This window comes from Salvelinus namaycush, chromosome 28 (genome assembly GCF_016432855.1).
Source record: "Salvelinus namaycush isolate Seneca chromosome 28, SaNama_1.0, whole genome shotgun sequence".
Lineage (NCBI taxonomy): Eukaryota > Metazoa > Chordata > Actinopteri > Salmoniformes > Salmonidae > Salvelinus > Salvelinus namaycush.
Window position 1 is genome coordinate 30,294,567 of NC_052334.1, and position 17,354 is coordinate 30,311,920.

Consider the following 17,354-nt stretch of genomic DNA (forward strand, 5'->3'; position numbering starts at 1 on the left):
CAAAAGGCAGCATGAGTAGACAGAGGAGTAGTAATAACCAGACCGTTGGAGAGACAATCACCCTGGCCACACAGCCACAAATGGGAAAGCAGTCACCAAATAAAAACACTACAGGCATGAGCCTCCTCTCGCCTCGCCTCTCCTTGGACTAGTGGTTAGAGCGTTGGACTAGTAACCGAAAGGTTGCAAGATCGAGCTGACAAGGTAAAAATCTGTGGTTCTGCCCCTGAACAAGGCAGTTAACTCACTGTTCCTAGGCCGTCATTGAAAATAAGAATTTGTTTTTAACTGACTTGCCTAGTTAAATAAAGGTAAAACACAATAAAAATCCCTGGGCACTCTAATAGAACCCCTGCTGGAGACGGAGAGATGCTCTCGGACTTCCCTCTCACACTGGCACTTCTCCAACCCGTCAGGGGGAAAATTGTAGACATTTCAAATTCAGAGTGGCAGGCAGGGAGAGCAACCTGGGAATATGGTGCCGGATGGATACAGACAGTCAGTCAGGATAGAACATAACAGAATAACAAAAAGGGCTCAAAATGCTGCTCTCTCTGTGTGTGTGTGTGTGTGTGTGTGTGTGTGTGTGTGTGTGTGTGTGTGTGTGTGTGTGTGTGTGTGTGTTAGAATGTCACTAACTATGCTAGCTGTAGGTTTCTGTCTTTCCTTCTAGATAACTGCACCTAACAAATGGTTATTCAGTCACCTCGTCAAGAGTCGACCCAAACAGGCATCTACTACAGCCCCCGACTCCAGGAACCTGCTGGGCTCATTCCGCTCTCATTAACAGACTGCTGCTTGTAGTAAGTGTTGCTAGGCTGTTGCTAGGGCCCCTCTGCTCTGGTAGAGTGTTGGGTTAGAAGAAGGGCTGGCACTGGAAGTGGATGTTACTGGGAATGTGTATGGGCTGGACTAAGCTGGGTTGGCTAAAATGGAATGGACTGGGCACATGCTGGCACAGCAGGGGTTGAGGCAGGCATGACGAATGGCTGAAAGGCAGCCGTTTCAAACTGGGGCTGACGGGCACCTGAGCCTAGGGCCTGGGCCAGCCTGAGGACAGGCAAGCTGCTCACCACACGGTGGGAGGGAGAGCGGCATGGAGAAAGAGAGGGAGATAAGCTTCATTGGTGCAGCAAGTCTGTTCTAAATCCACGGAGTAAGGGCAACACAAGGGCATGGGTTAAGATCACCTGAGCTGTGTGTGAGGCTGCCAGTAAAGATAGCTGTGAGGCTGCACAGTCATCTTTTACCTGCCTCCAGATCCCGCTGATTCAACCAGGAGTGGGGACACAATAGAGAACATCACAGACTTTGCTGCCATGGCAACCCAGGTCACAGCACAATGTGACGGGTCAAATCCCGGGTTTTATGAATGTACGTGGAGATAGGAGGGGGGGGAGGAAGAGAAAATCTGTAAATCGAGAGAGAGCGAGCGAACGAGCGAGAGAACTCCAGTCCACTGAGCCAACAGAGCCATATGGTTGTCCATTATCAGAGATGCAGATGACTGTGTCCCGGCCTATTACTGAGATTCCTAAAGCAAATATTGACTCCAGCTGGGGTGGCCCTCCACTCTCCTCTGACACACACCTCTCCTACACTCTGTCGATTCCTCTACCCACTATAACCAACGGAGAGAGAGAGATCAGGAAAGAGATGGAAAGAGAATCGACTGAGTGCAATCAGAAAATGCACGGCTTCTGCGGATTTGAAACTTGTAGCACATTAATCCCTAGAAAATCTCAGATACAAGGTGAGTGGTAATGTTGAACTGGAGACTCTATTTCTATGGTCCCCTCCCTCTGTCTCTGTCACTAACGACTACAGGCGTGGTACAGGATGTTCCCCTACATGTGCACAAAAGCTGTTCCTGCTTGCCTAGCACCCAGTAATTAAATCAAAGGACAACGGCGGAAAAAGCATATCCACGTCGCGTTCGCCAAACCCACTGACTCTTCCCTGGGCGACAAACATGCGGTCTCTCTCTCTCTCTGTGGCAACACATATCTGTTAAGGAATTACCTCTTCAGGTGGAATGGCCATTACCCGAGAGATGGCTATGTTGGTATGTTATTTATCATTTACTGATAATGTACCTGGCTACTGTAGGCCCCTGGCTACTGCAGGCCCCTGGCTACTGCAGGCCCCTGGCTACTGCAGGCCCCTGGCTACTGCAGGCCCCTGGCACTCAAAATCATTAGGCTATACTACATGGACCTTGCCAGGATGAAAACAACAATACGTTTCCGCGGTATCAACGCAATACAAGTCATCCGTAGAACAATTGTCATTTCACAGTTGAACTGTTAAGTAAAAAAGAGTGGTCGAGAGGCTTCCAGAAGCATGTTCTACCACTAAGAATCTCCCAATATTCCCCCAAGTTCCAAGGAGCTGCACATTCCCATTAGGGAGAGGAGAGGGAATATCCTGTCTGTGAAGCGTGTCAGAACGCTGCATGAGCAACTGACAAACAAACCTCTTCAGTTAGACGAGATTGTAAACAACCTGTAACATAAAATAATGCTCTGACGTCACTCAACAACAAGGTCAGCCTTTAAAAGAAACTGTGAGAGAAGGAGAAATCACAAAGGTATTGGTTATGACCAAAAAAAAGCACATTTCAAATCCACTTGACAATGGCAACGACAATGGAGGCATTTAGTAGATAAAAGTCATCCTCCAGCTCTATACAAGCCCCTCTAACTCTGCCCCCATGGTGCTCACTGGTACAAAAGGCAGTGACTTAAGGCTCAGATAAAGCCGGTGTGTGGCTGTTGGGTGATGTGAATTGTACACACACCACACATGGAGCCTCCACCTCTGGCACTCTTATAAACAAGCCGATGTGTTCCCTGAAACAGAGGGCGCACACAATAGTGCACGTGTGTGTGCATGTGTTAATGCATGATGCATATGTGTGTGTGTGTTTGAGCGTAATGTCCAGATGGCAGGGTGGCCAAGGGGGAATCCAGGGTCAAGCGCCTTTATGGATCAAAACCAAGGTCAGGCAGCAGCAGTGGGCCATGTTCAAGGTGAATAGGGCCTCAGATGGCTCTTAACAGGCTGCTCTGGCCCGGGACCCCTACACCCTCTCTCCCTCCCTCCAAAGGGATCCGTCCTCAGTCTCTCTCTTCATCCTCCCAGTCCAGAGGGACTTATATTGAACCTCTGCGCATCCCCCATGCCCCTGTCCTCTCCCTATCAGGCATTTCAGACAGACAACTTTGGGATGATACATTTTTGTTTCCCCGCAGATTATTTGGAAACTGTGGTCTATCTGCTTTGTACAGTCGTGGCCAAAAGTTGAGAATGACACAAATATAAATTTTCACAAAGTCTGCTGCCTCACTATTGCATGAATCACAGGTGTAATCAGTCTGAAATATGTCAACTCGGAGTAGGCCCAAAATACAATGGAGACATCTCCTGTAGAAAAAGAAACATGGCCTACTCAGATACTGCTTGGAGTGCTCCTTCATCGACTCTTTGACCAAATGTACATTTCACATAGGGAAGAACTAACGTTTTCAGAAACATCTCCTATTCTTACTTACAATAAAAGTGATTGAAAAATGCCACAAGACATTATTCACCATTCAGTTACTATTGGGAAAAATATGATGCAAAACACAACCAAAACCAACTGCAAATTCATCCTACACGATTGTAGAGTCACAACTTAAACGTTGTCATTGTGTGTAAGAAACATGGGACAAACGACTAAACTTTTGACTACTTTAAAACCCTGTAAGTGAATTTGTCTGAATACTTATGGCTTCTTCAAATGGGGGGAATAGATACATGAAGTGCTTTCATTTCTAAATGGTGAAACAGACATGTATGAAAATACCTTGAAAGAAAAGCTGACATTCTGTACTCACTGTCATCTTATATGAAACATTCTATCGCAGATACTGGAGGACAGAGCCAAACACAAACATGTAGCTTCACTGTCCAAATACATATGGAGGGGAGTGTATACCTGTTGATACTTGAAGAATATAACTTATCATTTTGATATCATGAATGGTTAGTCCTTGCATCCATAACTCTGTATATGAATTTGAGAGTGGTTACATTTCTCCAGGCCCGTCCCTCAGCTTTTTACCAAAACAGAGGCGAGGAATTGTTATGTTATTGTTTCAATTAAGGATTTTAGCTTCAAGAAGATGTTAATATTTAGATTCGTTTTTTTTAAGAGACTTTGTTGCCCTATTGCTCACTGGAGGTCCTACAAGAGAAACATTAAAACCATTAAAGGCCCAGTGCAGTCAAAAATGTGATTTTACTCTGTTTTATATATATTTCCACACTATGAGGTTGGAATAATACTGTGAAGTTGTGAAAATGGTGATAATGCTATTTTAGTGTAAGAGCTGTTTGAAAAGACCGGCTGAAATTTCAGCCTGTTTTGGTGGGATGCAGTTTTGACCTGCCTGGTAAATTAGTTAATAGACCAATAAGAAAGAGTTCCAAACCTCTCTGCCGATAACAGCTATTTTTCAGTTTTCCCCTCCCCACTCAGACCAGCAGAAATCTTGTCAGAGAAATTTCTCTTAGCCAAGAAGCTATTTTTGTTTTATTTTTGACTATTTTAATTGATAACAATCGCAGTAAGGTACTTAACCCAGAAATGATTTGATGTTAAGATAAAAACGGCTGCATTGGGCCTTGGGTATCTGGTACCATGACTCTTCCACCACCAACACCTTCTAGCTGCTAGTGTCATCCTAGAATAGAAAGACTGATGCTCTAAGTCTCTTTCTTACAGATATATTCCTTTGCTTGAGAGTACAGTCGTGGCCAAAAGTTTTGAGAATGACACAAATGAATTTTCACAAAGTCTGCTGCCTCAGTTTGTATGATGGCAATTTGCATATACTCCAGAATGTTATGAAGAGTGATCAGATGAATTGCAAAGTCCCTCTTTGCCATGCAAATGAACTGAATCCCCAAAAACCATTTCCACTGCATTTCAGCCCTGCCACAAAAGGACCAGCTGACATCATGTCAGGGATTCTCTCGTTAGCACAGGTGTGAGTGTTGACGAGGACAAGGCTGGAGATCACTCTGTCATGCTGATTGAGTTTGAATAACAGACTGGAAGCTTCAAAAGGAGGGTGGTGCTTGGAATCATTGTTCTTCCTCTGTCAACCATGGTTACCTGCAAGGAAACACGTGCCGTCATTATTGCTTTGCACAAAAAGGGCTTCACAGGCAAGGATATTGCTGCCAGTAAGATTGCACCTAAACCAAACATTTATCAGATCATCAAGAACTTCAAGGGGAGCGGTTCAATTGTGGTGAAGAAGGCTTCAGGGCACCCAAGAAAGACCAGCAAGCGCCAGGACCGTCTCCTAAAGTTGATTCAGCTGCGGGATCTGGGCACCACCAGTACAGAGTTTGCTCAGGAATGGCAGCAGACAGGTGTGAGTGCATCTCCATGCACAGTGAGGCAAAGACTTTTGGAGGATGACCTGGTGTGAAGGGCAGCAAATAAGCCACTTATCTCCAGGAAAAACATCAGGGACAGACTGAAATTCTGCAAAAGGTACAGGGATTGGACTGTTGAGGACTGGGGTAAAGTCATTTTCTCTGATGAATCCCCTTTCCGATTGTTTGGGGCATCCGGGAAAAAGCTTGTCCGGAGAAGACAAGGTGAGCGCTACCATCAGTCCTGTGTCATGCCAACAGTAAAGCATCCTGAGACCATTCCTGTGTGGGTTTGCTTCTCAGCCAAGGGAGTGGACTCACTCACGGACTCACTCACAATTTTGCCTAAGAACACAGCCATGAATAAAGAATGGTACCAACACATCCTCCGAGAGCAACTTCTCCCAACCATCCAGGAACAGTTTGGTGACGAACAATGCCTTTTCCAGCATGATGGAGCACCTTGCCATAAGGCAAAAGTGATAACTAGGTGGCTCGGGGAACAAAACATCGATATTTTGGGTCCATGGCCAGGAAACTCCCCAGACCTTAATCCCATTGAGAACTTGTGGCCAATCCTAAAGAGGCGGGTGGACAAACAAAAACACACAAATTCTGACAAACTCCAAGCATTGATTATGCAAGAATGGGCTGCCATCAGTCAGGATGTGGCCCAGAAATTAATTGACAGCATGCCAGGGCGGATTGCAGAGGTCTTGAAAAAGAAGGGATAACACTGCAAATATTTACTCTTTGCATCAACTTCATGCAATTGTCAGTAAAAGCCTTTGACACTTATGAAATGCTTGTAATTATACTTCAGTATTCCATAGTAACATCTGACAAAAATATCTAAAGACACTGAAGCAGCAAACTTTGTGGAAATTAATATTTGTGCCATTCTCAAAACGTTTGGCCACGACTGTATGTGTTAGCCTACCTATTGTATTAAAATGACATCTTTGCTGCATTATTCACACTCTCAGAATCCAGTAGCCTTTCTCTCTCTAGTTGGGCGTGCGAGATCAAGAGTGCGTGGTCTCAATGAAATAGAATAGACTGACTATGCACGGGCAGAGAATGACAGGCAGTTATCTTTCCAAGGAAATGTACTTAAATATAATTAGGCTATAGTTTAATACATTGCCTATAAATACAAAAGCATGTGGACACCCCTTCAAATGAGTGGATTTGGCTATTTCAGCCACACCCGTTGCTGACAGGTGTATACAATTGAGCACACAGCCATGCAACCTCCATAGACAAACATTGGCAGTAGAATGGCCTTACTGAAGAGCTCAGTGACTTTCAATGTCGCAGCATGCCATCTTTCCAACAAGTCAGTTCATCAGATTTCTGCCCTGCTAGAGCTACCCCGGTCAACTGTAAGTGCTGTTATTGTGAAGAAGAAACTTCTAGGAGCAGCAACGGCTCAGCCGCGATGTGGTGGGCAACACAAGCTCACAGAACAGGATGGCCGAGTGCTGAAGCGCGTAAAAATCGTCTGTCCTCGGTTGCAACACTCACTACCAAGATCCAAACTGTCTTTGGAAGCAACATCAGCACAAGAACTGTTCGTCGGGAGCTTTATGAAATGGGTTTCCATGGCTGAGCAGCCGCACACAAGCCTAAGATCACCATGCGCAAAGCCAAGCGTCGGCTGGAGTGGTGTAAATCCCGCCGCCATTTGACTCTGGAGCATTGGAAATGCATTCTCTGGAGTGATGAATCACACTTCACTATCAGGCAGTCCAGACGAACGAATCTGGGTTTGGCGGATGCCAGGAGAACGCTACCTGCCCCAATGCATAATGCCAACTGTAAAGTTTGGTGGAGGAGGAATAATGGCCTGGGGCTGTTTTTCATGGTTCGTACTAGTCCCCTTAGTTCCAGTGAAGGGAAATCTTAATGCTACAACATACAATGACATTCTAGATGATTCTGTGCTTCCAACTTTTTGGCAACAGTTTGAGGAAGGCCCTTTCCTGTTTCAGCATGATAATGCCCACATGCACAAAGTGAGGTCCATACAGAAATGGTTTGTTGAGATTGGTGAGGAAGAAACTGACTGGCCTGCACAGAGCCCTGACCTCAACACCATCGAATAACTTTGGGATGAATTGGAACGCCGACTGTGAGCCAGGCCTAATCGCCCAACATCAGTGCGTGACCTCCCTAATGCTCTTGTGGCTGAATGGAAGCAAATCCCTGCAGCAATGTTGCAACATCTAGCGGAGGGCTGTTAAAGCAGCAGGGGGGGACCAACTCCATATTAATGCCCATGATTTTGGAGTGAGATGTTCATGTTGTGTATAATGGGCCACATGACAATATCTGGTAATTCAACCTAGGCTATTTCAAATCAAATTTTATTTGTCACATGCGCCGAAAACAACAGGTGTAGACCTTAACATGAATAGCTTACTTACAAGCCTTTAACCAACAACGCAGTTCAAGAAATAGAGTTAAGAAAATATTTACCAAATAAACAGTAACAATAATGAGACTATATACAGGGGGTACCAGTACAGAGTCAATGTGGGGGGTACAGGTTAGTTGAGGTAATTAGTACATGCAGGTAGGGGTGGGTAGCAGCAGTGTAAAAACCAAGGGGGGGGGGTGTAAGTACAAATAGCCCGGATGGCCATTTAATGAATTGTTCAGCAGTCTTATAGCTTGGGGGTAGAAGCTGTTAAGGAGCCTTTTGGACCTAGACTTGGCGCTGCGGTACCGCTTGCCGAGCAATAGCAGAGAGAACAGTCTATGACTTGGGTGACTGGAGTCTTTGACAATTTTATGGGCTTTCCTCTGACACCGCCTAGTATGTAGGCCCTGGATGTCAGGAAGCCCCAGTGACAAAGTGGGCTGTACGCACTACCCTCTGTAGCGCCCTACGGTTGGATGCAGAGCAGTTGCCATACCAGGAGGTGACGCAACCTGTCAGGATGCTCTCGATGGTGCAGCTGTATAACTTTGAGGATCTGGGGACCCATGACAAATCTTTTCAGTCTCATGAGGGGGAAAAGGTGTTGTCGTTCCCTCTTCACGACTGTCTTGGTGTGTTTGGACCATGATAGTTTGTTGGTGATGTGGACACCAAGGAACTTGAAACTGTCGACCAACTCCACGACAGCCCCACAGTCTTGGGTGAACAGGGAGTACAGGAGGGGCTAAGCACACACACCTGATGGGCCCCAGTGTTGAGGACCAGCGTGGCAGATGAGTTGTTGCCTACCCTTACCACCTGGGGGCGGCCGGTCAGGAAGTCCAGGATCCAGTTGCAGAGGGAGGTGTTTTGTCCCAGGGTCCTTAGCTTAGTGATGAGCTTTGTGTGCACTATGGTGTTGAACACTGAGCTGTAGTCAATGAACAGTGGATGCTCACATAGATGTTCCTTTTGTCCAGGTGGGAAAGAGCAATGTGGAGTGCAATTGAGATTGCGTCATCTGTGGATCTGTTGGGAAGGTACACAAATTGGAGTGGGTCTAGGGTTTCCGGGATGGTGGTCTTGTTGTGAGCCATAACTAGCCTTTGAAAGCACTTCATGGCTACCAATGTGAGTGCTACAGGGCAGTAGTCATTTCAGGTTACCTTCGCTTTTTTGGGCACAGGGACTATGGTGGTCTGCTTGAAACATGTAGGTATTACAGACTCGGTCAGGGAGAGGTTGAAAATGTCAGTGAAGACACTTGCCAGTTGGTCTGCGCATGCTCTGAGTACACGTCCTGGTAATCCGTCTGGCCCCGCGGCCTTGTGAATGTTGACCTGTTTAAAGGTCTTGCTCACATCGGCTACGGAGAGCGTGATCACACAGTTGTCCGGAACAGCTGGCGCTCTCATGCATGCTTCAGAGTTGCTTGCCGCGAAGCGAGCGTTAAAGACATTTAGCTCATCTGGTAGGCTCGCGTCACTGGGCAGCTCGTGGCTGGGTTTCCCTTTGCAGTCCGTAATAGTTTACAAGCCCTGCCACATCCGATGATCGTCAAAGCCAGTGTATGTTATGTTTACGCATTTTGATATTTTCTATAGGGCACACAAATGCTGGGACCATGGCTGGCAACTGAGCTGTGTCACATACGCCTAAAATAACTTTGCGGGACTGCGGTTGGGTTCGAGAGCAGTTCTTGCTGTAGCATGTTTGAGTCTGACAGAAAGCCAGGGGGAGCAGTATGAAAAGCTGCGGTAGCGGGAGGGATAAAGAAATCAGTCCCGTGCAGACCTCTACCTTGCACAACATCACTCACACATACTGCTCTACACACAGAGTAGGGAGGGACATACGCATACATCTGGGATTATCATTCATACCGGCCAAAGGAGTAGGATTATTAGTCCACCAGAACAGCACAAGGACAGAGTTAATGGATAGCAGCGTGAAAACAAGTATTTCCTTTTCTGTCAAGTGGAACTTCCAGAGGACTGGAAAGCAGCCCTCTCATCCTCTGAGAATTGTACAAAACAAAAGGAAACCACAATTTTAGGCTGTGGGATGGGAGCTGGCAGTGTGAGAGTTCAGGACACACCAAGAGGTTAATCTGTTGAGAGGGCCTCACAGAAGGGGGGCTCCACACTACTGGTTTAGAGTCCAGAGGAGAAAAGGGCTTTAAAACCCCATCCTGAGGTCACCCTCTCACAGGCTAGACAGGAGCTGTTATAGAGTGAGAAATGATACTGGCTCATCTAACCAATAGGCGGCGCCATCACCGGTCCTAGGCTGATAACCGTTCTGTGAGCAATCAAGAATGTTGAGTATTGGTCTCCATGATAGATAGCGTTGTAAATCGGTTCCTAATAAATGACAAGTAAAGATTACATCCTGTGTCCTCCAATTATATGTTGGTCTATTCAAGATACTACATTCGGCGACGAGGCAAAAATCTGAAGTTTTCGGTGAGACTACGGAGTTTGAGTTGAACGGTGAAACTACCGTGAGTGAATATTAGCATGCTAGTTAGCTAGGAAAGGCTAAACGAGTGAGACCGATCGACGTGGGGAAGCTAGGAAATACTTTGCCTTCTCTTTGGCAGCAGTGACTGGACGATGGACAGGATGGCAGGCACAGTAGGATCGGCGGCACCATTTGACAACAAGACACAGTTGTGGGAAGAATATTGCGAAATTCTCAACAATCTTTTTGAAAAGGGCCATTCTACTAAGCTGCGTGGGCGCGCAAACCTACACCTTGATGAGGAATTTAATGAGACCGGCAAAACCAGGAGAGAAATCATTTGAGGACTTGGTAAGTCTACTGAAAACACATTTCAATCCTAAACCGAGTGAAATAGTACAATGGTGGAAATTCAACTCAAGAAATAGGAAACCAGAGGAAAGTGGTATTGAATATGTGGCGGAGCTAAGGAAGCTAGCACAGGACTGTAACTATGGAGACACCCTCACAGTGATGCTACGTGACTGATTAGTATGTGGGGTAAATGAGGATAAGATACAGTGGAGCCTTTTATCTGAGGAGATTTTGGACATTTGACAAAGCACAGAATTACAGTCGCAGACAAAACTAGCACGAAGGCTCCTATAACGATTCGAGGGGGAAGAGAAAGACATTTGAAAAGTGCAAATTTCATACAGGAAGAGGAAGAGCGTTGTGAGGATGTGTTTACTATTCACAATACAGACACTACCCATTACTAAGGTACCTCCGCTTAGACAGTATTTAACAGTACATGGATGAAAAGTGAAATAAGAAACAGATATTGGCTCTAGCGTAACAATAATGTCATAGTCAGAGTATGCTAGGCTAGGGAAGAAAGCAAAGGTTCCAGAGCTAGGTACATATTTTATCACTCTGAAAACATATACAGGACAGAAAGTGGACATTGTAGGATCAGCTAATGTGAAAGTTGAACACAAAGGAATAGTCAAATAGTTGTAGCTGGGTACAGGACCAAACCTGCTGGGGCGAGGGTGGATCGCCATGTTGGATGTGGACTGGCCTACCATGAATAGGATGCTTGACAGAAAAGATGCTCTACAGGAAGTGTTAAAGAAACATGAGGAAGTGTTCAAGGATAAGTTGGGCACGTTGAAACGATTCACAGCAAAGATACATGTATCAAGTGATGCCACACCCCGTTTCTTCAAACCAAGGTCAGTACCGTTTGAAATGAAAACTAAGATAGAGGCTGAGTTAGATCGTTGCCAGGACAACAAAATCATGGAACCAGTGAAGTTCTCAGACTGGGCAGCACCGTTAGTCCCAGTGTTAAAACCAGACGGTACAGTGAGATTGTTTACCGTTACTTTATAGTCACCACACAGAGTGTCATTACTAGAACAGTACCCGATTCCTAAAATGGAGGACATGTTCACGTCCTTAGCTGGAGGAGAAAAATGTAGCAAACTAGACATGAGTCATGCTTACCAGCAGATTGTGCTAGATGAAGATTCAAAGAAATATGTCACAGTGAACACGCACAAGGGACTGTTCACATATGCCAAGTTCCCCTTCGGCGTCAGCTCCAGTCCCGCTATCTTCCAGCGCACTATGGAGGAGACTCTACAAGGGATTACCCAGTGTCTCTCGATGATATTCTCCTGACAGGAAGAAATGATCAGGACCACATCCGAACACTGGACAGAGTGTTACAGCGACTGGAGGAGGCTGGGCTTCGCTTGAAACGGAGTAAGTGCAGCTTCATGGAGAAGAAAGTGACATTCCTAGGACACAGGGTGGACGCTACTGGACGGCACCAATGCCTACCACAGTCACAGAACTGAAATCGTATCTGGGCCTATTAAACTACTATAGGAGTTTCCTACCGAATCTGTCGACACTATTGGCTCCTATGCACAAGCTGCTGAGGAAGGACAAGCCGCTGAGGAAGGACAAGCCATGGTGTTGGCGATCAGAACACCAAAAGGCCTTCAAACTGTCAAAAGAACTGTTGCAGTCGAGCAGAGTGTTAGTGCATTATGATGAAGGAAAAGAACTGATACTTTCCTGTGATGCCTCACCCTACCGGGTAGGGGCGTTAATGTCTCATCCCATGCCAGTATGGGAGGGGGGGGGGGGGGGAGCCAATAGGGTTTGTATCAAGCACTCTATCACCTGCAGAGAAGAACTATTCACAACTTGATAAGGAGGGGTTAGCTATCATATTCATGAGATGGGCAGTAACACTACGAGCATATGAGTATGTTATTACTTACAGAGCAGGCAAGGACAATGGTAATGCAGATGCTCTCAGCCACCTCCCTCTCCCAGTGTCCAAGCAGTCCGCCACCGGAGGAACGAGTGCGGATGTTGGACCAGGAGAACCGCCCACTGATGACCTCCCAACAAATCCAGAGCTGGACACACTGAGGAGGTGGCCAGATCACAATGTGGGACCTGAGTTTGCTCCATACCAACAGAGACAGCACGAGCTCAGTATCCAGGACGGCTGTGTGCTGTGGGAAGCTCGTGTCATCATTCCAGAGAGAGGACACAGTGATGATGGAGTAGCTACATCAGAGTCATCTTGGCATGACCAGAATGAAAGGCATGGCCAGGAGCTACATGTGGAGGCCTAATATCGACTTTGACATTGAAAAGAAGGTCAAGTCATGCACCACATGTCAAGAGCAAAGGAAAACACCTGCTAGAGCACCACTCCATCCATGGGAGTGGCCCAGTAAGCCCTGGAGGAGGCTACACAGACTATGCAGGTCCTTTCATGGGGAAGATGTTTTTGGTGATCGTAGACGCTCACTCAAAATGGCTGGACGTATATCCAGTGAGCCCAGCTACATCTGCTGCTACCGTGCCTCAGGAACAGTTTCACTATTCATGGCATTCCAGAGATGATTGTTTCAGACAATGCTCAGTGTTTTGTGTGTGAGAACAGTAAGGAGATCATGACAAAGAATGGAATCACACACGTCACTTGGGCACCACACCATCCTGCGTCGAATGGTTGGGTAGAGAGACGTTCAAAGAGCTAATGAAAAAGAGAGCAGGTGACTCGTTGGAGACAAAACTGAGCAGAGCGTTGTTTAGCCATCGCGTCACAGCACACTGGACTTTTACCGGCTGAGATGATGATGGGGAGGAAAGTTGAGGTGCATGTTAGACTTGATACACCCAGACCTAAAGAGTAAGGTGCAGGCTAAGCAAGCAGGACAGAAAACGTAGCATGACAAAAACTAAACTAACTCTTCAGGTCTGTGAGCACCGGAATTCTTACTGGTTGGTAGGTGATCAAATACTTATGTCATGCAATAAAATGCAAATGAATTACTTAAAAATCATACAATGTGATTTTCTGGATTTTTGTTTTAGATTCCGTCTTTCACAGTTGAAGTGTACCTATGATAACAATTACAGGCCTCTACATGCTTTGTAAGTAGGAAAACCTGCAAAATCGGCAGTGTATCAAATACTTGTTCTCCCCACTGTATGTTGGTCTATTCAAGATACTACAGGAGCCATACAGGTCAATTAGCTCCACTCAGAGCCTGCAGTGGGGAGCCTATGTAGTGGCCAGAGTCCCCTCAACCTGACTTGACTGGGAGCCAGGTTAGAAACATTAGACTATAGGGCAGTAGCCTGAAGGAGATCAAGGATCTTGGCAGCTAGGCTCTGGCCTCTCTCTATGGGGAGGAGAGGCTGTCTTTGCTCTGAGTGGTACGCACATCACACTCCGCTCCAAGCTACTACCCACACCCCACTGAGCTGCTATGATACATGTGAACGATTGAACCAAGAGACACTCAACTAGCCTCTATTTAAGCAGTCAGTAGCCACTAGGTTTGGTACCATTTCACTATCCTTTTCAACCGACCTTTCACCATCTATTATTTGTATTACATACTACCAACAAGGTAATTACAGAATCGCACAGAGAATTCTGTCTCTCCTACAACACTAGAGAGTAAGTAACTGCTGAGGATGAAGAGCCAAGGTTAATCCTGCTGGTATAAAAGTCCTCTTGCTAAATGACCTCTCGCAGTTTGAAGACGGGGTAGACTACCTGTGGGTGCTTGACCCCCACTCTCACCCTCTCTCGCTCAAATCTGCCCATTAATCTCCCAATCAGCTTGACCTTCCAGAGGAGAGGAGAGTGGGGGCGGCCACTGCATTTACTAGCAGCAGTCACATAATCTTAACGGGAAAAAGGCCTGATACTTCAGCGATGTTAGTGCCGCATGAACAGGAATACCACACACACACACACGCACACACACGCACACACACACACGCACACACACACATGCATACACACACCTGAATTAAATGTACCACCCCTATCCCCCTACACACCCACCATCCATTAGTCAAAGTGGATTATGTACATATCTCATTAATTTGGTCCTGGCAGGTTTGTATGACATTGCATGAAGACATTCAAATAAATAAAGTGTCAAGGTGTCATCTCCTAAAAATAAATGGTGTGGAGAGGAGGAAAGGAGACACCAGCCATTACACAGGCAGAGTGTAGTAGAGAGATGCTTAAGAGAGAGGGAGTGAGAGCGATAAGGAGAGTCAGGGAGAAAGAGAGAGGGAGAGTGCAGGTGTTGATTGGACAGGGGCTGGGTGGTGAGTGCCAGGCAGGCCAGCGGTACCGGTTGTCACAGAGCAGGCCAAGGTGTGAAGCTCGTCCCAGTGGAAAGACCCAGATGTGTGAGGTGATTATGGGGAAGAGGGACAGAGAGAGAGACATTTCAAAATGTCTATATTCGTTTAAAACTTTTGTGAGTGTAATGTTTACACATTTGTCCCTTGTTAATTACCCTTTTGTTTACTGTTTCCCATGCCAATAAAGCCCTTTGAATTGACAGAGAGAAAGAAAGAGAGAGAAAGAGCTCTGTCACACGTTGGGTCTGTACATAGTCAATGGTAAGACTCGTGGAGACTCCTATGGTAGGTACACCTACAGCTAATCGCTTGGCAGTAGTACTGTAGATTACTTTATGACTGACCACAACCGAGAGTCTGTCTGAGCGTTCACAGTCAGCCCACTGACACCCCTATCAGATCATAGTAAAATCAAAGTCTACTTGAACTGAGCAATACTCAATCATGAGGCATCAAAACCAAAAGGAACTGCAAAATATTGAGGAATGCTATAGTAGTGTAGGAACCAACCAAAAAACAATTAGGCAACAACAAATACAATCCCTTTTAGACAACTTCCTGGACAAAACATTTCATTGTATAAACTTGGCAGTAGAAAGCCTAAACAGCATATTTGACCTTTCAGCTTCCCTATCAAAACAAAAAATGTCAAGCAGACAACCTAAGAAAAAACTATTATAATGACAAATGGTTTGATGAAGAATTCAAAAACCTAAGAATAAATTGAGAAACCTATCCAACCAAAAACATAGACCCAGAAAACCTGAGCCTATGCCTTCACTATGGTGAATCACTAAAATAATACAGAAATACACTACGGAAAAAAGAAGGAACAGCACGTCAGAAATCAGCTCATTGTCATTGAAGAATCCATGGTGTGGAGACAAATTTAACCCCAATAACTACCGTGGAATGTGTGTCAACACAGCAGACTCGTACATTTCCTCACTGAAAACAATGTACTGAGCAAATGTCAAATTGGCTTTTTACCAAATTATCATACGACAGACCACCTATTCACCCTGCACCTCCTAACTGACAAACAAAACAAAGGCAAAGTCTTCACATTCTGATTTCAAAAAATCTTTTGACTCAATTTGGCATGAGGGTCTGCTATACAAATTGATGGAAAGCAGTGTTGGGGGAAAAGCATACAACATTATAAAATCAATGTACACAAACAAGTGTGCAGTTAAAATGGGCAAAAAATTTATTTCTTTCCACAGGGCTGAGACGGGGATGCAGCTTTCTTTCCGTGGGCTGAGACGGGGATGCAGCTTTCTTTCCGTGGGCTGAGACAGGGATGCAGCTTTCTTTCCGTGGGCTGAGACGGGGATGCAGCTTTCTTTCCGTGGGCTGAGACAGGGATGCAGCTTTCTTTCCGTGGGCTGAGACGGGGATGCAGCTTTCTTTCCACAGGGCTGAGACGGGGATGCAGCTTTCTTTCCGTGGGCTGAGACGGGGATGCAGCTTTCTTTCCGTGGGCTGAGACAGGGATGCAGCTTTCTTTCCACAGGGCTGAGACGGGGATGCAGCTTTCTTTCCGTGGGCTGAGACAGGGATGCAGCTTTCTTTCCACAGGGCTGAGACGGGGATGCAGCTTTCTTTCCGTGGGCTGAGACGGGGATGCAGCTTTCTTTCCGTGGGGTGGGGGTGAGACAGGAATGCAGCTTGAGCCCCACCCTCTTCAACATAAATATCAACGAATTGGCGAGGGCACTAGAACAGCCTGCAGCACCCGGCCTCACCCTACTAGAATCTGAAGTCAAATGTCTACCATTTGCTGATGATCTGGTGCTTCTGTCCACAAACAAGGAGGGCCTACAGCAGCACATACATCTTCTGCACAGATTCTGTCAGACCTGGGCCCTGACAGTACATCTCAGTAATACAAAAATAATGGTGTTCCAAAAAATGTCCAGTTGCCAGGACCACAAATACAAATTCCATCTAGACACTGTTGGCCTAGAGCGGTAGTTCCCAAACTTTTTATAGTCCCGTACCCCTTCAAACATTCAACCTCCAGCTGCGTACCTCCTCTAGCACCAGGTTAAGCGCACTCTCAAATGTTGTTTTTTGCCACACACACACACTATACGATACATTTATTAAACATAAGAATGAGTGAGTTTTTTTTTCATTAACCGGCTTGTGGGAAGTGACAATGAGCTCTTACAGGACCAGGGCGCAAATAATACAATTTATTTAACCATCATACATATAAAACCTTATTTGTTACTTGAAAATTATGAGTAAATCACCACAGGTTAATGAGAAGAGTGTGCTTGAAAGGATGCACATACAGTTGAAGTCAGAAGTTTACATGCACTTAGGTTGGAGTCAAAAC

The 17,354-nt window shown here is 45.9% G+C and overlaps 1 protein-coding gene across 2 annotated transcripts in view; it reads right to left on the reverse strand.

Annotated features, from left to right (window-relative positions):
* LOC120023646 (ral GTPase-activating protein subunit alpha-2-like) overlaps nt 1-17,354 on the reverse strand; it is a 155,096-nt gene that overhangs the window by 11,476 nt on the left and 126,266 nt on the right. The gene's annotated exons all lie outside the window — the stretch shown is intronic.